The following is a 15,699-nucleotide window of genomic DNA, read 5'->3' on the forward strand; positions in this document are numbered from 1 at the left end:
CAGAGCCCACCTGCCTATAGATATAAAGGCGATAAAGCATCTTAAGGAGGCCAGCACCATATACGGTGTTAACGGGGCGTATACCCTGTCCCTAGTAGAAGCCCTGGCAGGAAATGCCATGACACCTGCTGATTGGACCAGTTTGTGCAAGGCAGTGCTCAGCCCAGGCCAATATCTTGATTGGAAAGCTTGGAATGTTAAACTTGCCACAGAACAGGCCCAAGCTAATGCCCAAAACAATCAGGCCGCCTGGAACGCGGATATGTTATTAGGACAAGGGCAGTATCTCAATAACCAGCTGATATTTCCACAAGAGGTATATGCACAGATAAATAGAATAGCCATACAAGCATGGAAACGGGTCTCGGCTAGGGGAGAAGTCTCAGGCCACTTGACAAAAATTTTGCAGGGCCCGAGTGAGCCTTTTTCAGATTTTGTGGCCCGCATGATGGAGGCGGCAGAGAGAATTTTGGGGGATGCTGAGACAGCCATGCCGCTCATTAAGCAGCTCATTTTTGAGCAATGTACTAAAGAATGTCGCTCTGCCATTAGTCCATACAAAAATAGGCCTCTTGAGAAATGGATGAAACACTGTCGGGAGATCGGGGGGCCATTAACCAACTCAGGTTTGGCAGCCATGCTAATAAAGCTAACTAAAGAAGGTCAAAAAGGCAGAGTGGTGCCACAGAATGGCGCCCGCCCAAAAGAAGGCTGCTTCAAATGCGGCAGACAGGGACACATAAAAAGAGACTGTCCATCTTGGGGACTTGAAAGAGAACAACCCCCCCCTCCTAAAGACCGAAGGTGCCCCAGATATAAAAAAGAAAATCACTCCGCCGCGGAGTGCTGCTCCACCTTTGATGTAAATGGGCTGCCCCTCACGGGTAAGGGCCGTAACACAGAGAGGCCAAAAAATGGGATTGGGGGGCCCCCCGGGGGGTGGGACCCCGATTCTACCCAGCCAGAGAGTATATGGTAGACCAGACACTGCCAATGACGCCAACATGGGCAGGTCAGAACCAAGGAGAGCCTCTCCGGGTTCAGGGGGACTTGACCTCTGTGCCACCACTGGACTCGTGTTAACCCCGAAAATGGGGATACAGGCCATAGAGACAGATATGTCCGGCCCCTTACCGGAAGGCACAGTAGGGTTGATAATTGGTCGATCATCCCTCTCCATGAAAGGAATACAGGTCTTACCGGGTGTTATAGATTCTGATTACACAGGAAAAATAAAGGTGATGATGCAGGCTCCTAAAGGCCCAGTAGCCGTAGGGGCAGGAGACCACATCGCTCAGATGCTAGTGTTATCCAGCCGTCATGGGGATTATCCATCATTGTCTGGTATTAGAGGAGACAGAGGATTTGGATCATCAGACCCAGCCTTTGCCACCCTCGTTCTTAGATTGGATGAGCGCCCCATGCTAACGTTGTCACTCAATGGGCGAAAAATATCCGGACTGCTAGACACAGGAGCAGACCGCTCTATTATAGCTGAAAAGGACTGGCCACTAACCTGGCCTACCCAGATGGCACAAGAAACACTGCAAGGCTTGGGATCAGTTCATGCACCTAAAATTAGTAGTCAGATAATTAAATGGGAAGACAATGAGGGACACTCAGGAGAATTCATACCCTATGTTCTCCAGCTTCCAGTTACCCTATGGGGGAGAGAAGTGCTCTCTGCCCTAGACTTGACCTTGTACAATAAATATTCTCACACAGCCAGGAGAATTCTTAAAAATCAAGGGTATAAACCAGGCAAAGGATTAGGCAAAAACCTGCAAGGAAGGCCTTTCCCCATCCAGGCACAACCACGTGCTCAGAGGCAAGGTTTGGGATTTTAGTGGGGGTCACTCAAATTGACATGGGTCTCTAATGACCCCATTTGGATAAATCAGTGGCCCCTACCACGAGACAAAGCAAAAGCCGCATCCAAACTTATTCAAGAGCAATTAAAGTTAGGCCATATCAAACCCTTAAGTCTATTCTGTTTAAACAAAAGGAGTGTATTGCCCAGGGCATGACACCTAGGGCCAGACTAAATCTCGCCCTCTTCACTTACAATTTTGTAAACATCAACCCACAAGGATCCACGCCAGCACAGCTACATGCCAACCCTGTCGCACCCAAACATGGTTGGGTACACTGGAAAGACCTCCTGCATGGGGTGTGGAGAGGCCCCAGCCCAGTACTTAGTTGGGCGAGAGGGGCGGTCTGTATCTTCCCGCAGGAAGAAGGCAGCGAACCTGTCTGGGTCCCGGAACGCCTGATACGTCCCTGCAAACCACCAGACCCCGACCCAGAGAAAACGTCAACCACAGAACAGGGGAACCAACAGGAGCCTCACAAGCCAGACCAAGCAAGTACACCCACAACTCCCATTAACCATGGCACCTTGGCCAACTCCCCTGGTTAGTAGCCTCCTTTTCTCCTCCTTCTTGCATCTCGTACGGTCCTTGCAGCCAATGACTTTTCTAAATTGCTCCACCGCAACCTGTTATATGTTACAATGTTGGGATAAATGTGCACTTTCAGCTGTTGTTATGCAGGTACTCCAGTTCGCACCGGTTCCAGTTATGGCGGACTCAGACGAGTTTCCTGTGATCCAGCTCAGGCCAACTCTCCAATTGGCTTTCATAAAGGAATGGGCGGGAATAGGGACTCTGGCTACCATAACTACACTTGCCGCATTCGGCAGTCTACTTCTGCTCTCTACTTCTGCTCTGTCGGATTCGCAGACAAAGGAATAGGGACAAAGTATCAAACAAGCATTGCTGATCATGGAATCTGGTCAAAGCCCGGCAGCATGGCTCGCCATGCTGTGATGCAGGTGTGGAGCAAAGCATCGCAGGGGGTGTCGTCCTTGGCCAGGAGACACCCCGGTCCCCATGTTGGTGAGCATGCGGGTTGGGTTCATAAAACAATACTCCCGCCCCCTCCAAAAGAGCACCAACAAGTAGTGAGGCACTGTCATGACTGCGCAGCATGACGCCTCACGAGGGGCACCGACCTCTGGAGACCCTGCATCAGTTATAAAGAAAGGGGGAGATGTTGGGCGCAGGCGCTCAACATACCATACCCCACCCGGGACTAAGGACCACGCCAGCTTCCGCAATGCGCTACGTCCCTCTTTAAATTAACCAACCCGTGCGCACCCCGCGCTCACTTCGTACTCTGTGGCAACTCCTGATTGGCCACAGCTGGATATAGTAGCCAGAGCCTGCATCCCATTCCCGCCCTGCTTCCTTGTGGCAGCCTGTGATTGGTCACGGCCAAATATATAAACCAGAGCCCGCGTAAATAAACTAGCAGTTAACTGTCGTCCACAAAAGCGTCTCCTGTCTCCTGTTTCATTGGGGCTGCGCCGGTCAGGTATGCTCAACTATTTCAAACAAAGAGATTATGGTAGCTACTGTTGATATCTGGTTGTCTTGTTATGAAGTGCTGTGTTGCTTACATTGTTCTGTTCTGATCTGCTTTGTTCTGTCCTTTTTTGTTTCATTCTCCTTAAAATAAAAAAAAATTTAAATTCAAAAACAAATTCATAGACTGAAAGTCAAAAATGGAAAACAATATTCCATGCAACCGGATCCCAGAAAAAAGCAAGAATAGCCATTCTATTTAGAGACAAAGTGAATTTCAATCCAAGACTGCTTCAGAGAGATAAAGAAGGTCACTGCATCCTCATAAAGAGAACAATCCAAGAGAAAGAGAGAACAATCATAAATACATATGCAACAAATATCAGTGTACTCAGCTATATAAAACAATTACTAATGAAAATGAAACATCAAATAAGCCCTAATACAATTGTATTGGAAGACCTCAATATCCCACTGTCACAAAAAGGCAGATCAACTGGACAAAAAAAAAATCAATAATGAAATAGTAGAATTAAATCAAACTTTAAATGTCTATAGAGTGTTCACCCCACATTAGCATACACATTCTTCTCAGCTGCACTTGGGATGTTCTCCAAAACAGACTGGCTCATAAGACATGCTTAAGTAAATACAAAAGAACTGAGATTATCCCATGCATACTATCAGACCACAATGAAATTGGAAATCCATGCCAAAGGAAACCACAAGAACTTCATAAACACATGGAAATTAAATAGCTCCCTACTGAACAACCAATGGGTCACACAGGAAATTAATGCAGAAGTTTTTACAGTTGAATGATAATGACAATACAACATAATGGAACTTGTGGGACACAATGAAAGCAGTCTGAAGAAGGAAATTTACAGCAGAAAATGCTCATATCAGGAAAACAGAGCAAGCACATGTAAACAACTTAATGCTGAACTCAAACTTCCAGAAAAAGAAGAGCAGGATCAGAAATTAACACATGGGAGACTAAAAAAACAATGCAAAGAGTCAATTAATCAAAGAGTTGTTTCTTTGAAAGATTTAATAAAATCGACAAACTCTTTTTTAAAATGAAGGGGAAAAAATGAGTTGAGGAGCCAGGCACATGCCTGTCATCTCTGCTACTAGGAACACTGAGCAGGAGGATTCAAAAGTTCAAGATCAGCTTGGGCAACACAGGAAGACTCTTGTCCCAGGGGCAAAAAAGAAACTGAGGTAGCTGAGTGGTAGAATATGTGCTCAGCATGTAGAAGGAACTGGGTTTGATCCCCAGGACCAAAAAAGGTTAAAGTGGTAAATTGTATGTTATGTGTATATTATTACAGCAAACATTTTAGTTCCAGTGACACCAACAAATCACTCTTTCGCTGCATCTCACTCAGCTGGAGTCTCAGAGTAATGATACATGTCTGCCTGCAATCACATGGTTTGGAAAATGTTGTACGGAATTTTCTGTCTGCAGAGGATGTCAAGGGACTCTGATGGATGACTTTTGTGAAATGGAGGGTAGAGTCCAGAGATGCTCTGTCACTGAACTACAGTCCCAGCAACTTTTTTTGGAGACAGGGTCTCACTAAGTTGCCCAGGCTGGCCTTGAACTTGAGATCTTCCCACTCAGCTCCTGAATAGCTACAATTATGATGTGCACATTACACCCTATAGAATCTTTTCTTTTCTTTTCTTTTCTTTTTCTTTCATTGAAAAAGTTCTCAGTATGTGGTCCAGCATAGCCCAGATTCCTGATCCTTTCTGACAGGATCTGATTTTGTTTTGTTTTTTGGAGAGTCTCACTACGTAGCCCAGGCTGGCCTTGAGCTGGCCCTGTGTCAGCCTTTCGAGTGCTGGGATTACAGGCATGCATCACCTCACCTGGCTAAATTCACTGATTTGTAAGTGAATTTTTGTGTGAGGAGCCACTGAAGCTGGAGATTGACCACACAAGCATAGCGCTGGAGCGAGGCCAGTCCTGAGAACAAGGGGCGCCGAAGCTGAGCGGCATATAGAAGCTGCTTCAGCTCGGAGAACACCCAAGCAAACAGGCTGTAGGTAGGGGTGTCACGTGACATCAACCTGCTGTGTGTGTAAATAAATGCGCTTCTGTCATGGAGCAGGGGGCTCCACCCGGCCTTGGATTTCTGTGTTCTGACTCTTCTCCTTTTTTCTCCATCCTCCCACTGTCCTTCCCCTCAGGAACTTTCAGAGCTGCACTGGATGCTACATTTTTGTGTCTTCTGTAACTATCTTCTAATCAAGATCAGAACTACCATTACCTATATTTTTTCCTCAAAGGTTTTGTCTGTTTGCTTCTTTCTTTTTTTGTCATGATGCTGGGCTCTCTAACCCAGAGCCTTGTACCCACTAGGCAAGTGCTCTACCATGGAGCTACAGCTCCAGTCCTCCTCCAAAAGTTTTACTATCTGGATTTTGACTTTCAAGTTTTTAATGCATCTGAAACAGATGGATTCCCTCACTCTGACTCTTATTCCCCCATTTTTTCCCCATGTATCTAACCAATGTATTTTTTGGCACAATTTTTGGATTTTCTTTTCTCTGTCTGGGCATGGTGAGCTTCCGTGCCAGCCCTGTCATAGTGCCTGTATGGGTCCGGCAGAATGCAGAAGGCATGCTTGGTAATTTGAACAGAGACAATTTAATACAAAAATGTTAATTAGGCCAGGTGCACATAGCCATCATCCCAGCACTCAGGAAGCTGAGGCAGAAGCATCACCATGGGTTTGAGGCCAGCCTGGACCACATAGTGAATTCAAGGCCAGCCTGAGCCACATAGCCAGACTCTGACTCCAAACAAACAACAAACAAAATTAAGTAGGAGAGTTACTGCTATCTATGTGAACAAGTATGGCTGTGTACACACTTACAAACTTACGGATAGAAGGCATGAATGGCGAGTATGTCTCTTCTCCCTCCCCCAGTCTCAAAGCCCTGATTGAAAGAGTGGGGAAACTGATTCTTCTTTTCTTTTCCCCGTTGTGCCCCTGAGGACTGTGCACTGAGTTATATCTAACACTTTTTAAATATTTTACATTGAGACATGCTCTTATGAAGTCATTAAAATGCCCAAGCTGGGTTCCACCTTTCAGTTCTCCTGCCTCAGCCTCCCAAAGTGCTGGGATAACACTTTGGGATGCGCCACCTTAGTGGTGTTGATACCCCATCTTAGTGGAAGAAACTACAGAATCATATTGCAAGGGATGTGGCCACAAAGAAGGAAAGAATTGGGGGGCATTTTTAAAAATCAATCAACCACAAAGAGTTGATTTCAAAGATTGTGCACTACTGATGTCCAGACGCTGTGTGTCTGATTTAAAGGATGTATCAACAACGTTTTCTCATTTACAGGGAAACCGCCCAGGTTGATGATGGGCCCAGCACATGTTCATCATTAGATTAGGTTCCTTTCTAGTCCTACTCTACTAATTTGCGATGAAGTGCATGGGGATCTTATCAGTCCCTCTCCGTTATCTACAGAGAAGGACGTGTGGTTTCTTCTTTATCTGAGGACACAGAGAGCATGTAGATGGCCCAAAAGTAAAACCACTTCATATTCTTGGGTGAACCCAGCTCGCTTACTGTGTTATCACATAGACACAGCTCATTCACTGACATCTGAGGAGATGTTTCTATACTTACCAATGTATCTATAAATGAAATGGCTATGCTCTAAAAAAAATTACTGGTCCCAGCCAGAGCTAACAGTGTGCAGCTGTAAACCACATAGCGCTAGGAGGCTGAGGCAAGAGGATTGCAAGTTCAATCCCAACCTGGGTAACACAGTGATTCAGGGAGCCCCTGTCTCAGAAAGTGTGTGTGTGGAGGTGCTGAGGATATGGTTCAATGTGAAGGCCCTGGGCTTAATCCCCAGTACCAAAAACAAAAACCTCCAAGCCCCCAAACTCTCCTGGCGAAAGTCACCAACCTCATTAACTTTACTCTTTTTTTTTAAGGAGAAAAAAAAACACAGAAAAATCAAAAAGCAGTCAAACAAACACACAAAAACGCAGTACGACCACCATTATTAAATTCCTATCCTCTTGTTTTGAACCCTGCATCGCTGTTGTTTTTAACTTTACTCTGAGAGGATGAGGTGGGAGTGGTGATGAGTCCCTGAGCTGCCTGTGCTTCCTGGTCCACTAGGAGGTGCAGCCAGGTCACTGTAATCACCACAATGTGCCAGGGGTAGGCGACTATGGCCGTTGAGCCAGTGACCATGCTTCTGGACTAAAGATTCAGTATCCTTCAGCCATTGATTCTCCCAGACTTTTAGCCATAGATTCAGTGTAATCCCAACTAAAATAACAGGAGGTGCTTGAAATGGTGGAGCATTCTTGTAATCAGGAAGCTGAGGCAGGAGGATCGCCATGAGTTGGAGGCCAACCTGGGCTACATAGTGAGTTCAAGGCCAGCCTGAACTACATATTGAGACCCTGCTTCAAAAAACCAAAAACTAAAAAAAATTTTTTAAAAAGCCCATAAGGCTCTTTTTGATGGGTACATGTGTCGCTACAGGATGGTTGCATTTCTCACAGGGAGTTCATGTGCACACATGAGGCATTGCCATTCTTTTTTTTTTTTCTTTTTCCTTTTTATCGATACCAGGGATCGAACTCACGACCACACACTTGCAAGGCAGGTGCTTATGCCGCGGAGCTAAACCCCCAGCCCTGGCATCGCCATTCTTATTTCATGCTTCCCCCCCCCCACCCAGTAGCGTTTTTGGTAGAAATTGACAAACTGATTCTGACATCTATGTGGAAATGCCAGGGAACTGAAAGGTTGAAACATCTTTGGGTTTTGGGTTTTGGTTTTTTGAGACAGGAGACAGAGTCTCCTTATGTAGCCCAGGCTGACCTCAGACAGCGATCTTCCTGCCTCAGTCTCCAGAGGGCTAGGGTTATGAGTGTGCATCACCACACCCAGTTAAACATCTTTCATAGAGAACGAAATTGGAGAAATTGCATTATTTAATTTCAAATTTTATTTTTAAAGCTAACTATTGGGCTTTGACTACAGAAAGTCTTATTGACAAAATTGCAGTTACAGTCACTGACCAGGCACAGTGGTGCATGCCTGCAATCTCAGTACTTAGGAGGCTGATGCAAGAGGATTACTTCAAATCCAGCATGAGCTACATAGTGAGTTCAAGGCCACCCTGCATTACATAGTGAAATTCTGTCTCAACAACAACAAAAAAAGGTTATGTTCCAAGAAAGTAGAATATTAGTGGCTCAGGTCTCTAAGCCCAGTGCTCAGGAGGCTGAGGCAGAAAGATCATGAATCTGAGGCCAGCCTGGGCTAAACAGGAAGAAACTGGGATTACTATTATTGGTTTTTTGTTTATTTGTTTGTTTTGTGGTGTTTTGCGTTATACTTGGTTTTCCAAATCAAAGTCCTAGAAGATATTTGCTCTTATTTTGTTTTCATTTTGAGTCAGGGTCTTGCCATGTAGTTCAGTCTGACCTTGAACTCACTATGTAGCCCATGCTGGCCTTGAACTTCCGATGACCCTCCTGCCTCAGTTTCTGAGTGCAGGGTTATAGGTGTAGGCCACCACACCAAACTTATTGTTTCTTTTGATTTGTTTTGGGTACAGGGACCTTACACTTGCCAGGCAGCTGCTTTGCCACTGAGCTAAGTCTCCAGCCTATTATTGGTTTGTTGTGGGTTTTTTTTGCAGTTATCCATATCTTCAATTATGTTGAGATTGAACAAACCCAAGCAGGCTAATATCACTCTGAACAAAGAATAATACTATTGCTATTTTTCACATTATAACATTCCAGGATCAGCACTGGGTACTTTAGTGACTCTTTTTCTTCAAAGTATTTGTTCATTTCATCATGTGTCATAAGATCAGTTCTCATAAACTGTTTATAGATTCTACACATGCATGAGTCTTAACATGTATTTCTATCCTTTCTATATTAGGAGAAACAAAACAAAGCAAGACAAAACAAAAAATATTCCTATAAACACATGAAATGAAAAAGACATATCAGACCATTGTACAAGGAGTTCTACCATAGTTCCTGTGTTGTCTCTTGTTATCTTCAATAGAATTGGTTATATCATCAGACATAGTACAATTTATCAGTACATAACAGTATTAATAAAAACACAACTGGGCTGGGGATTTAGCTCAGCAGCATAAGCACCTGCCTTGCATGCAGGCAGTCGTGAGTTCGATCCCCAGTACCGATAAAAAGGAAAAAGACAAAAAAGTAAAATAAAATAAAAAAATAAAAACACAACTTTGTACATAGTATAAAACTTCACAAACAAGCAGTTATCAAACCAGAATGTATATCGTAATGAGTCTTGTCATCTTCAGTGTAGTTGCCTATACTCTCAGACTTGATACTATGAATCATATCAGTTTTGAGTAAAATCTGTCAATACCAAACAGCAATCAAACCAGATTTAACTAAGATCAGTCATGATAAAACAATATAAGTCATACAGGGCTCCAGATTAAGTTAATAGGAAATTAAAGATGATTACTGTGTTATATCCTGATGTTTTTGGGATAGCTGTCTGTCTCCTCAATTCTAATGCAAGTAGACAAACTGGGACAGAATAAAATCTATCTAAGCAGAGTGGTGCGAGTAATGTGGGTTTTAAGTCCTGATACAGTATTAACAATATCTTCTCTTTAAGACTCAATATCTTTAAGACTCTCCCTCCCCTTTCACCTCCCTAGGGTATACTGTGTAGTTTTGGCTCTCCCCAAGACCCTTAGTTTTAAATTGGAGGGGGGGGCAACCTGCTATTTACCTAAGTGGTTCCGAACCGTCTCTCTCCTAGACTTGATCTCTAATTGTATTCCTTTACCTATTAAAGCCTGTCTTTCCAACCTATCCACAAATACTGGTCTAGTTGCCCCTGTTACTCTCTGGTTCTCTGTCACATAGAGCACTGTTTTCTCATATTTGATTTTCAGTCCATGTACTCTTTTTCATGTTAATTATTTTTCCTATAAAAAGCATCTCAATGGATCCTACCTCCTAATCTATTCCACATGTGGTTCTTTTTTTTAAATTTAGTGAATCAAGGCCATCTATATTAGAGGTTATAACCAACTCTCTCTGCCTCATTTCTGTTTTGCTCTTTTTTTTTTTGCCATCAGTTGTCTGCTTATCTTCTTCATTCTGTTTTCTGCTCCATTCATTGAGGCCTCTTTTCCTCTGTTCCTGGAATCCTAGTACTTTTCTATCTAGAATGCCCTGCAGTATTCTCTATAGAGTTGGATTGGTAGTTGCAAATTTCCCAAGTTCCTCTTTGTCTTGGAAGCATCTTGTTTCTCCATTAATTTCTAGAGACAGATTTTCACGGTATATCAATCTGAGCTGGAGGTTATTTTCTTTCAGGACTTGGAATATTTCATTCCAGGCTCTTCTTGACTTGATGGTTTGTGTCAAGAAGTCTGCCGTTATTCTGATGGGTCTTCCTTTATAGGTTATCTGTTTCTTGTCTCTAACAGCTTTTAATATTCTGTTCTTATATTGAATTTTTGGGATCTTAATTATTATATGCCTGGGTGTGGCTCTGTTTTGGTTGTAGGTGGCTGGAATTCTGTATGCCTCATACATCTGAATATAATTTCCTTTCCCTATGTTTGGGAAGTTTTGCTTAATTATTTCTGTGAATAGCTTTTATAGTTCCTTTGTTTGTACTCCTGCTTCTTCATTCACGTTCTTTATTCTGAAGTTATAGATCCTCTTGTCGTCTTCTAGCCTTTGTATTGTTACTGCTTGTTTCCTTGTTATTTTTTAAAAGTTTTCCCTTTCATAATCCCACATTGCAAAACTGTCCTCCAGTTTGGATAATCTATGCTTAGTTTCTCTCAAGCAGATTTGCCATCTTTCCATAGAGTTTTTAGTTTCCTGGTAATCTTTTTGAATCTGCTTCATGTATTCTATATTTTCTTTATATTCTTCATCAAATGGTTCTCTCCTTTGTTTGAGTTCCTCCCTTCTTCTGTCTGTGTCTTCTTGAGGGGTGCTTAGCATCTCTTTTATTAATCTTCTTATATCTTGCTTTACTTGGCTAAATATTTCCCTTTTGAACTCGTCTATGAGGTTCTGAAGATATCTCTTTATGTCCACTGGTGCCATGTCTGATACTGCATGTTTGGTGTTCTCATTCTCCTTTGTATTTACCTGTCCTGGGTCAATGTTTTCAGGGTTGGGACCTGGGGACTTTTTCTTGTTGCTTCCTCTTCCCATCTTTTTTGTTTTTTTCCAGGAGGCCCCAATTTCTTTCTTTGTTGGTTAAATTCTCCTGAAGCATGCTGGCTAGGTGACCCTTCTCACTGCAGTGTGCTAGTGGGAATTGCAAACAGGGACAGTGTATTCTGGCCCCTCCCCTCAGTCAAACTTCTGAGGCCTTCACTGCATTAGTGTACGCCACCTCCATAGGGAATTGATTTCAGATAACCTATTGGGTCTTACCAGGTCGTGTGACCCAGGCCAAGCTCACTCCACCAGTCCCATTCAGGAAGGGAACAACTGACTGAAGTCACTGCTGCCCCTTGTACTTGCCAGTCCTGCCTGGTCCCAGAATGTTGTCCGTCAGAGCCCCCCTTTCTGTGGAATGGCTCCATTCCCATCACTCACCACAGGTCGATGCAGGCTCCCCACCAGCTCAGCTCTCTGTTTAGCTGGCCAGCCCCTGACCTCAGTGTGACTGTGCCTCCAGTGAGTAAAAGCAGCAGGACCTCGGATGGCTCAGCAATTCACCCACTGTGGCAGGAGCACTATTATTGTTTTTTTAAGACAGGATCTCACTATGTAGCTCAGACTGTCCTTGAGCTTTCTATGCAGCCCAGGCTGGTGTTGAATGAGTGGTGGTCCTCCTGTGGCAGTCTCCTGAGTTTCTGGGACTCCTAGTGTATGCCACTAAACCCAGTTGAAAGTGGGGTATTAGTATAGAGAAAAACATATGCATAAGAAACAAAGACACCAATGTGTACATACTTATTTCATTTTCAGCAAGGGAACCAAGGCAACTGGAAAAGGAAGGTCTGGTCTTCTCTAAAAAGGGTGCATGGACCAGAAGGGGAGAAATGAACCTTAGCTCAAACACAGGACTGGTTTCTTGTTTAACTGTGACTCGGAACAGTTTCCTTCAGGTGTTTGGCAGTGATCTTCATGAGGTCACATTGCTGTTTAGAGTTGGGCTTGGCAAAGCTCCGAAGGTTGCTGCTGCTTCCACTTCCTCTTCTGTCCAGACCTGGTGGCCCTGGGGACTGTGAGTCCATCTTAGGACTCATGCAGTGCCCATCCCAGGTCTGCGCGTTCTGCATTCACGGGTTTAACTGACAGCTGACATTGTTAGGGGAAAACTGTGTCTATATTGAACATGTACAGGGCTTTTTCTGGTTATTATTCTCCAAACAACATAGTATAACAATTATTCACATAGTTTTTACATTATATTAGGAATTTTGAGTAATCTAGAGGTGATTTAAAGTGGAAAGATATGCATGCATAGGATATAGACAAATACTGTACCACCGTACTCAAGGAACATAAGCTCCTGTGAATTCTGGTATCTGAGAAGGTTCTGGAAGTAAGCCTTGATAGTTGCCCAGTATTTAAGGATACTGAGTCAGGTTTGGTAGAGCATGCCTGTAATCCCAGAACTCAGCAGGTTGAGGCAAAAGGATTGCCTGGGGTCCGAGGCCAACCTGGACTACAGAGTAAGACATTGTCTCACCCCGCCTTGAAAGAAGGGAAAAGAAAGGGAAGAAAGGGAAAGGGAGCACAGCCCCATGCTGCCTGGTACGGTAAGTGATGCCTCCCTGGTCCTGGCCCCAGCTCCAGCCCGGTGATAACACCTGCGTTTGCGGGGCTTGGGCTGCGGCTGGAGGCCGAGCTCAAAGCTGTGGTGACCTGCGAGTCTCGTGCTTCCAGCTGGCCTTTGCGGCAGTATCACTAGTGTCCCCCTTCGCAGGGAGACGGGCAGATTTAGAGACCTCGAGTGACATGCCCAGGTCACCGCGCGTCCTGGAGGACCCAAGATTGAAACTCAACTCTGTCTGATGCAGTGGCTGCCACCGCAGGTGCAACTGTCACAATGAGACTTGGGACAGTGTGTGCATGGATCCTGGGGGACCCTTCAGGTCTGCCTGGAAGCAAGTCACACTCTACTTGTCCCTCTGGGTGCACCCAGGTGGCCCCGCGTGGCCAGCCAGGCAACGGGGTGTTTGCAGCAGCTGCTGTTCCTCCTCCAAACCTAAAGGTCTAACCAAGCGGGGTCCCTTTGGCTCCCGTAGATGGTCAGCCTCCCTCCCCTGGGGCCTTGCAGAAGGCGCAAGTTCTCCCTGCCCAGGTCTTGACTCAATCACTCATCAGCTACTCAGTGTGAGTCCAGCTAGAGCGGCGAGCAAAACCAGTAGCCACCCAGGTGGAGGTGACATTTTAATAACCAGTTAGGGAGACAGCGAATTCCATGTTAGCAGGGATGCCCTCGCCCCCTTGTGGTCATTTCACGCCATTGCAGCTTTCCAGATTTGCGAGCCTTTGGAAGCGCGGTCTCAAGCAGGGCAGTCGCACAAGAACCGGGCTTTGGGGCTGGCTGCGCCTGGCCTGTGTGGAAAGCCCTGGCTTGTCCTTGGGCTTTCGAGGGGCCACAGCCCCAGCGCAATCCCAGCTTCACTGTGTCCCAATCCCGGTAAAAGAAAGACGGGGGGGGGGGGCAAGAAGGGACAAAGAGGCAGTAGGAGGAAAGGAGGAAAGGAAAAGAGGGAAGCAGGGAGGAAGAGAAGAAAAGAGGAAAAAGAGGAAGAAAGTCCTACTTCCCCATCCTCACACACCATGCAAGCAGAGGGGACCCAAAGCCAGCCCCACCCCCACCCCCACTTCCTCCCCTCTCCAGACCGGTCTCTGCACCCTGGGCTGGGCGGTAAATCATATCTGTCCTCCTGCAGCGTGAGGCTGGCCCCCATCCCCACCTCTGGCCTCTTCTGCCTCCCAGATCGCTCAGGTCCAGCCGTGGCTGAGCTGAAGGTGACTGAGCTGAAGCAGACAGCCTTCTCCCTCTCCCAGTTCCCACGGACACCCAGAATAGAAGAGCACGTTTTAAAATTGTATCTCTGGGCACACACACACCCCTAGACTCCTGCTTCCTGTCATCCTGTGACCCTCCCTCCCTAGTCCCCAGGACTCCGGAAGAACACAATGGGACAAAGGAAGTCAGGATACTGGTGCCACCCAGTCCACAACAATAGACCCAAAGGGAGGAATGGTTAGATATGGAGCAGACTGCCAGGGCCACAGTGAAAGCACGGAATGAGGAGATGAGACACAGGGTTTCAGAGGGGATGTGAGGAGTTGGGTGCCCAGGAAAAGCCTGCATCTCAGGCCCTGGCCACTCCCACTGGCTGAGGGGTGAACATGGAAAAGAACCTAGAGAGATGGGTTGCTGAGTGTCCCAAGCCTGACACTGTGCTTCTGGGCTGAAGCCAGGTGCAAGGCACAGGAGGGAGGAGGGACAGCGGTGACCGGAGTGCTGTCAGTGCCTCCACAGAGGCCTGAGGATGTGCAGAGGTCAGACCAACAGGAACAATGCGCTCATGACAACAGGAGCTGGTGAACCTGGAGTGGCCCTGTCTTTTGGCGGTGTCTTAGTCTGTTTTCTGTTGCTTTAAAAAGATTTTTCAAGATGGAGTTTTATACCAGGCAACATTGCTTGCACACTGAGGATTGAGGAAAGAGCCTCAGATCTGCTAAGCAGAAATACTCTACCTCTGGCAGCACTGTCTGCCTTGGTACTTAGAAATAAAGGAAGTTTGTTTGGCTCACAGCTGTGCAGTCCAGATGCTGAAGGTCAGGAAGCGCCATCTCTGCAGCTTCTGCTGGGGTCCCGCTGAATGCATCACATATATCAGAGAAGCGTCAGGGGCAGTGAGTACAGAAAAGGACATGCACTGGGGATGTGGCTCAGTGGCAGAGCTCTTCCCTTGCAGGCTCAAGGCCCTAGGTTCCATCCCTGGCATCACAGAAAAGGACAAACTGGATATGGCCGGGGGGAGGGGCTCCGTCAGAGGCTGAGACAGGAGGATTGCTATGAGCTCAAGGCCAGCCTAGGCTATGTAGTGAGTTCAGAGCCAGCCTGAACTATGAAGCAAGACCTTGTCTATAACAAACAAACATAATAATCAGAACAGAGCAGCCCTGCTTTATAAGCCCCATCCTTGGGAGAAGTCATTCATGTTTTTGGTTTTGAAACTGGGAATCGAACTCATGACCTCATATTTCCCAAGCAGGCACTTATGCCTCTGAGCTATATCCCTGGCCCACGT

Source organism: Cavia porcellus, unplaced genomic scaffold (assembly GCF_034190915.1).
Source record: "Cavia porcellus strain 051 isolate PalLab524CR breed Dunkin Hartley unplaced genomic scaffold, mCavPor4.1 scaffold_17, whole genome shotgun sequence".
Taxonomy (NCBI): Eukaryota; Metazoa; Chordata; class Mammalia; order Rodentia; family Caviidae; genus Cavia; species Cavia porcellus.